Here is a 7,874-nt window from a genome sequence, read left to right as displayed (position 1 = left end):
CTTTTTAAAAATGTGTTATGAATTCTTCATGAAAAATAGGGAAATGGACCGAGATTTTTAAAAAAATATTTTATTCCCTGATGACATATTTGTCTACACTGGGTTTAGCCAACTGTTTTCTTAAGTACTCCACTGGTTTGGTTTTATTTTGGTCTATTGTCTGTGCCCTGGTGCTTTGTGCCTGTAGTGTTTCACAAGAACTCCATCAAGCTCTATTGACTGTGACAGCATGACCCTGCTGCAAGACTTAGTTCCTACTTATAACTTTATGTTCCCTTCTGCTAGCTGCTTACTGCCTGTCATGGCTTCCAGCAAACACCCTTTTGAAGCTAACTCCTCTCCCTGAAGTACCTCTTTGTGATAACCTCATCCCAGTGCTTCAGGATCTGAGCCATAACAGATGTGGTCTGCATTTTGTCTGCAATAAGAGGATCAGGTTAAAATAAACATCCTTTGCACTGTTATGTCCCAGCCCAGGGTAGTGAGTGGTGCTGAGTGTATCAGAAGGAACACAGGATACCTGAAGCAGACAATTAAGAGAAATTCACTACCAATAATAATTTTTTGTATTTCAGGATGTTCCATTAGTCCAATCGTTGAGCAAAAGTGCTTCCTTAGGTGTACTTAGTTCTCCCAGTACAACAATGGGCAACATCACAAGCTTGAACAGGACTCATGCTAAAGGCATTGAGAATGGTCAAATACAAATCCTCAAAACTCAACAAAAGGAATGGAGGATAGTTAACTTTAGTATCTAATGAGCAGTACCTGTCCAGTTATACTTCTACTAACTAGACTACTGGTATGGAGAGGTGACTTCATGAAGTACAGAAAGTAGATGAATGTCAGTGAGAAGTAAAGGTAAATGATCGAAGACTTATTTTTTATCCCGCAATCACCAATTAGCATTTTTACAATGTAACATGATTGCCAGTGGGAAAAAATTGTCATGTTTCATGCTTGTGGGAAATTAAAAAAGGAAAATGAAGACATATAATCCTCTCATGAGCTAAGGATACTATAATAAAAGATCTCATTATGATTATTGAACTACAAACTGTTGGCTAATCCAGAGTTCTTTATTTTTGTGGATTTATTTGTTGAATTTCATAAATTTATCTCTTTGTAAAACCTTAACTATTGAAAAAATTATTTCTTAGTTTTTCATTTTAATGGGGAAATTCAATATTTTTCTGAACATATTGGATTAATTGTTTTCTCTATTAAAACAGTCTATGACACATAGCAATAGGCAGATGTACTTCTGTAAACTGAACAAAGAGTGAGGTAGGGATTTAGCTCCATGAGTCCATGAGGTTTACAGGAAACTTATAAATTTTTGGCTAATGCAGCATATCAATCTGACTGAAGTTTCAAAATCCTGCAAAGAATGATCAGGCCTGATTTGTTTAAAGGGGGAATCACAGTAAAAACTAAATTCTTATTCTTGTTTCCTACTTATATCCATAGTTACATTATTATTTAAGTACATAGTTTAATATGCCTCTTTTGGGCTAGTTTTTGGTTCCTTTCTTCTAGTGTTTTAATTTTTTAATAGAACCATTGAATGCTCTGGGTTGGAAGAAGTCTTTAAAGTTCGTCTAAAGGGACCTTAAATTTTGTCAGTGTTATCTCAGAAGTAGTAGGGGTGGATGAAGAAGGTTTATTCACAATGGCTATTTTTAAATACAAATCTAAATCTTAAACTCCTTTTTTGAATCATTCCCTGAAGAATAATCTGTCTGTCTGTGTTTTTGTCTCATCTTTACTCTCTTTTTGCCTAAAGATGCTGGGAAAGAGATTAGGCCTCATGAATGTTCTGTCTGATACTAATTCATGTTTTTCCTGACAAACTGAATACTTGTATCTGAAACAAAGGAGAAAGACACCCTAGTAAAAAAAAAAATTCAAATAAACTGAGAAAGAGTGGTGACCTTTGAAGACAATTCACAAGATAGGATACAGCAGGGACATGCAATTCCTTTAAGTAGGACAGAGAATTATAGTCTTTATGTTCTGTCTAAATATGTGTCAAACTTCTTGTCTTTTAATTTCTCTCCCATTTCCAATTTAATTTTATTAAGTTTGAAAAATCATTTAGATGTAGCAGTTTTTTAAGGATCCCTGCAAGTTTTGACACAGATGTGTAATTGTTTATATATTTTCTGAAGTTTTTCTCCATTTTTATCCAAGGCTCTACTAAAACTATGTGCAAAATATATATATAAGCTGTCAAGGGAGCAGTCTCCAACACTTGTGTCCACACTTTTTCCAAAGTAGGAGATAATTCTTCCAAATATGTTATGGAATTAGAGCAATACTGCAGTGATAAACAAGGATTAAATATTATTAGAAATTTTAATACAGAGGGACTCTTAATTGTATTAAAAAAAATTAAAACTTTTCTGACCTGAGTTGAAGATTTCTAAGGATTTATTGGAAAACACACAGATCCCATAGCATTTAAAAAAATGTCTCCATTATAAAACATCAGAGTCTGAGACATAAGTCCTGACCCTGATGTAGAACACTGTTTATATGGAGAACAAGTAAACCCTTCCTAAAGAGTACAGAGTTTAAATGTTATGTCTTAAGCTGTATTTATGTAAAATGTAACTTGAACATGGATTTTATTACAACTATTTTATAATATATGAAGAAGACATCTGAATACTAAATTACAGTGTTAAATTACAGAATTTAAACAAAGAATAAAAATAAATGTCTAAGTTTTGCTTCTGAGAGATTTGTTCCATGTTTTCATTAACAAAATATCATAAGATCTCTAGTCTATATTAACTAAATTTTGATGAATATTCTAGTAAATGTCATCTAAACAATTAAAAAATTTAATATTGTCTTCCACATACATACCACTGGAGCAGCATAGTAATAAATAACAATCATACAAATTGACAGCTCACCCAAATCTAATAAAAGGCCCCAACTAAATTGGGATCAAAATATTCAAGCTGTTATTCAGTAAGGCCCTTTAAATAAACACATGGGAAAACTATTAGAAACAGAAAGGACTCAGTTTGATAATACATGACATTCCGCTTATGGAAAAAAATTCTTTGTTTTATTGCCTAACAGGAAGCTTTCTGCTACTAGTTATTATCAAAGCATATTCAAAAAACTAAAATGTCAAAACAACACTGTTTTCCCTATTTAACTATTTAAATACACAGATTCAAGAGACCTCATGAGTAACAGAAGTGATTTATATGAGAAATATGCCATTTTCAGCTACCATACTTGGAATCAGAGATGAAGAAATGATTGTAGCAATAAAACATGACTACATAGTACTAACAGAATATAATAGCATATAATGAATTCTACTTAAATTATTCTTAGCACCTTTACACTTATTATACACATAATGATAGAAATGGCTTCAAACTAGAGGAGAGTAGGTTTTGATTAGATATTAGGAAGAAATTCTTTGCTTGAGGGTGGTGAGACACTGGAACAGGTTGGCCAGAGAAGTTGTGCATGCCCTGTTCCTGAAAGGTTTAAGGCCAGGTTGGATGAGACCTGGAGCAATCTAATCTTGTGGAAGGAGTCCCTGCCAATGGCAGGGGTGTTGGAACGAGATGATCTTTAGGGTCCCTTCCAAACTAAGCCATTCTGTCATTCTATATTGATTATCTAAGGACTGCAATGTATTTACAAAAGATAAGTAATATCATACTTACAATAAAAATAAAAATCCTGAAATGTATTGGCCACAGAAACTTGAACAAAGGCATTCAAGGCTGCAGACTGTTCCCATCACTTGGTAGTACTCCCTGCTTTGGATACAGCCTCTGGGTAGGATTCCCATTACCTACCATCCATTTAATGGAACAGGCATCTACAGTCCTCCCAAACTGAGATTTAACAGTGTTTTTTAGATTTCTAGAATCAAAATTAATAAATATTATTTGAATCTTACTGTATGAAATGAGTACAGTAACACAAATGGCTCACAGTCCACAAGGATCCCTATGAGTACTGTATGTGCTTTATTTATTATGCAAATCAGCAATAGAAATCCAGACACACTCTTATCTGGTACCAATTACAACTAAATGTGGGTGATAATGGTGACATTGAAAAAAAGTGGTAAGGGCTGTGGTGAGAAGCTGGCAGGGAGGAATCTCCTCTTCCCGACAAACAGCACTGCCTTCTCAACTGAGAATACCTGTCTTGTCCAACAAGAGAGGAAATAGCAGCAGCAGGAACCAAAGCAGATGGGAAGTAGGATTTTAGCAGGTGATATGAGAATTGGTTGTCATTTTATAAGCTTGTTCAACTTACCAAGTTGATAGTAATTCATTCCTAGTAATGCCCTAGACAGAATAATAAAGCTCACAGCAAGCAAGACTGAAAGCAAGCAACATAATGCTTTAAGGAGTAAAGCAAACTATTTTGCAATTTTGAGCTAGAACCCATGTAGAAATTAAAATGGGTTCATTAACATCCTGAAAATGTTACTGTATAATTATCAATTTGTGATATTTCTGAGTTATCACTGATCAAAAAATCTTGGATTTATCTAGGAAGTAATGAAAGCTTAAATTTTATAACCATGCCATCAACATTTGTGTAATTTTAAAGAATATTAAGAAAGCACAGTTTTATTTTGCGATGTGGGAAGAGAGGGAAAGCTACTGTAAAAAGAACAGATACTAATTCTGACACAGAATTTCAACATAATCAGAAAAATTACATATTCGTGATCCTTAAATAGTTTTTCAATACAAAGCTCTCCAAAGTTTGCAATAAAGTTGCATATTGAGTAGTCAGAAGCTGTTGAGCTAATAGAGAGCAGTGGTATCTGGAGCAGACTAATAAATACATGTTTCTGCCCCTTAACATCAGGAAGTTTACTGGCTGAAAATCATTATGAGTAATGATTTATAAACAGAACTAATATGGACTTCATTCTTTGGGTCTGAGACTTGGTCAGAAATAATTTTATTTTGTTCAACAAATAAAGAATGAAGCACTGTTCAAAAGTATTTTTAGAGAGCATGTTTCTCTAATTAAAATCATTGCAATAACCACAGTCTTTTCGGGCAAATTACGTATGATTCCACCGGAATGACAGCAATTTTCTTCCCAACTACTTATTCTTCTTCTATTTCAGAATGCTGTTGGGAAGAACTGGAGGGAAGTGGTACTCTCTCCTTTTTTGGTAAATGAGATGATAGAGAAGGATAGACACTAGTGAGCACAGCTGTATGCCAAAATGGAAGCTATTGATTTCAAAGGGGTTTGAGGTACTGCACAACTAAATAAGACACAGAAACAGCTCCTTATGGCTCAGCAAAAGGAATTGAATTTCCCTACAGGTACATGGGCTTCATGGTATTTGGTAACATAAAATTAAATGCAAATTCTTTTTAGCAAGGCTACAGCCTGAGGGATGTCATGGTCCTTCAGTCAGTAGTATTGGTGTTTTATGGTGTAGAATATGCATATCCATGATAAAGAATAATTTCTTTCTCATGTGAAAGATAATAAAAATTTTAAACACTAATCTTGACTTGTGAGAGAGTTTCACAGAACATAAAGTATCCTCTCACTTCTTCCTTTTCATAAGAAATTAGAACCTTGCATGAATCTCTGGATTGCCCATCCTTCAAAATCCTTCTGTTATTTAGGAAGTGTGTCATACAGCAGAGAGCTTCAGATAACAGCAAACAGCTACCTAAAGCTATCCAAATCTAAGGCATCCCCATCCTATAACAACCTGGGAGCATAAATGTGTAGATAAACCTCTTGCAAATAAAAAGAAATATGTTAAAGTGTTTCTTGCAAATAATTTTGAAAAAGAAAAGAAAAAAAGAGAGAACATGACTCTCTCAACATCCATCTACTTGAGTCTGAGAAGAAGAGATGAATCAGTCAAACTATTGTCGACATGTAGGCTTGCTATCTGACAGGTAACACCCAAGTCACAATCAGGACAGTCACAATTTTCTAAATAAACTAACAAGAATACTTCCTGCCTGCTGTACCAAACATTGGCATTTAAAATGTATATATGCTAACCTGAGGTTATTGCAATGAACCTTATCACTTATATCTTTAATCAAGAAGATATGCAAAATATATAAGTTTGCAATACTTGTGAAATGCTTCAACTAAAATAAATCCTATTTTGTACAGCTTGGTTGCAACCTACTTAGTCTCTCAGTGTAACATGAAACACTTAATGTGACTTCTTGGCAGAACCAGATGATTATTTTTTTTTTTTTTGTTTTAATTTGCTTTTGAGCATGATGTTTCCAAATTTGCACTGAATCCATGTAGACCTGACAGAACATATTTGAAGCCCAATATACATTCTGCTCCTACACCTTTACCTCTCCTTAGTGTCTCTATAAGTTCTACTGCAACCTTTCCCCTTTGCCAGCCCAGGATCCCAGGTAAAGACTAGACGATAGATACAATACTGGTGGAAAAGATACAATATTAGTAGAAAAAGATACAAGTTGAAAAGATACAATACTAGTGGAAAAAACAAGAGGCTCTGTTTGTGCCTGGTTAGGGAGTTTTGGGTCACCTTGTTAAAGTTACTAAATTTTTTTTGTTGTGACAATCAATTAAAAATTCCTTTTCACTTTCAAGTTGCATATATCCTGCTTACAGAGTCTCTGAACCAAATTTAAAATGACCAGAAAAACTGACCTAAAATTAGTGAGGTAACATCATCCTTCCATCTGGTGCTGCTTCCCCTCTGCTCCCCAACCTCGGAGCTTTTACTTTTTTTCCTAGACAGCAGTAGCAAATGCAACCTAGAGGTATTTGACCCCTTTTGCTTACCACTTTTGCAGTCCAATGGCAGTATCACTACAGAAATATCAGTCAGAAATTATTTTTCCACCCTGTCTTCTGTGGGTTTCTGCTTGGAAATGGCTGGTTTAATACACCAGACCCTCAAACCATTTTGGCCAATGTATGGAGATGTCATCCATAATAAGGTAGCTGTTTTCTTGAAGTTGAAACCAAACCTCCTTCTGTATAGTAATATAAATATAAAATCTGATCCCAGTGTTCCAATTGCCTTTGTTTTTCTGTAGACTTCATATAGGTTTCAGATCAAGCATGCTAGAGCAGCCAAAGTGGCATTGAAATTAGACCTTCATTTTGCTGCTAATAGCCCTGGAGGGAATGAGAGACAAACAGGGAAGATGATTTAGTGAGATTCACTGCTTCAGCAGCTAAACTTAGATTGATTCCCTTAATGGATTTCTGACAATGTGAAGATGATTTCCTTCAACACAGCATTTTTATTTTAAGGCTACTTGTAATTTCTGGGTAACTTTGTGTCATCAAAGGAAGATATGAATCTGTTGCAGAAGTGGATCTGGTATATTGCAGGACTTCCAGAACCTTCTGCCTCATTGTTGTGAGATGTAGATAGAGTTGCCAGTAAAGAATATAAATCTCACTTGGAATGAGTGTGGTAATTGGTTGTGGACCAGGACAATAATTTCTGAAGAGTGTAATTATGATTCTTCATTGAGTACTGCCAGGAAATTGATTTGTGGTTATTATAGCAGAGAAGAAAGTGGTTTCCTTCACCCATACTTCCTGCCCTTTCACATAAGATAATAATAATTTATTGTTGCTTCATTTGTTCTCTGTCACTTAAAGTTCTCCACTGGAACTCAAACCTGCTTTAATGTGGCTTCAAGTGTCCCATATTTCTTAAGAAGTGTGGTGATCTATGGCAGAAGTTGTGGTGGAAATGGGATTTTGGTGCCAATATACCAAGCACACTGAAGCTATTCAAGTCCTTCATACCCTTTGCAAGGTTTTCTGGTCTCATGAGCCATTTTCCTGGCATCTTAGAAGGGCTAAATTCTGGTTTTATA

At 34.9% G+C, this 7,874-nt stretch overlaps 1 long non-coding RNA gene across 1 annotated transcript; it reads left to right on the top strand.

Annotated features, from left to right (window-relative positions):
• Positions 1 to 259: 259 nt before the first annotated feature.
• LOC137469866 (uncharacterized) lies at positions 260 to 7,498 on the top strand. The gene is made up of 3 exons (XR_010996726.1): positions 260 to 436; positions 6,831 to 6,977; positions 7,077 to 7,498. It is a non-coding gene; the product is annotated as an uncharacterized lncRNA (long non-coding RNA).
• The last annotated feature ends 376 nt before the right edge of the window (positions 7,499 to 7,874 follow it).

The sequence above is a fragment of the Anomalospiza imberbis genome, chromosome 3 (genome assembly GCF_031753505.1).
Source record: "Anomalospiza imberbis isolate Cuckoo-Finch-1a 21T00152 chromosome 3, ASM3175350v1, whole genome shotgun sequence".
NCBI lineage: Eukaryota > Metazoa > Chordata > Aves > Passeriformes > Viduidae > Anomalospiza > Anomalospiza imberbis.
The sequence above is the reverse complement of the archived record's forward strand: the minus strand, read 5'-3'. Positions and strand labels throughout refer to the sequence as shown.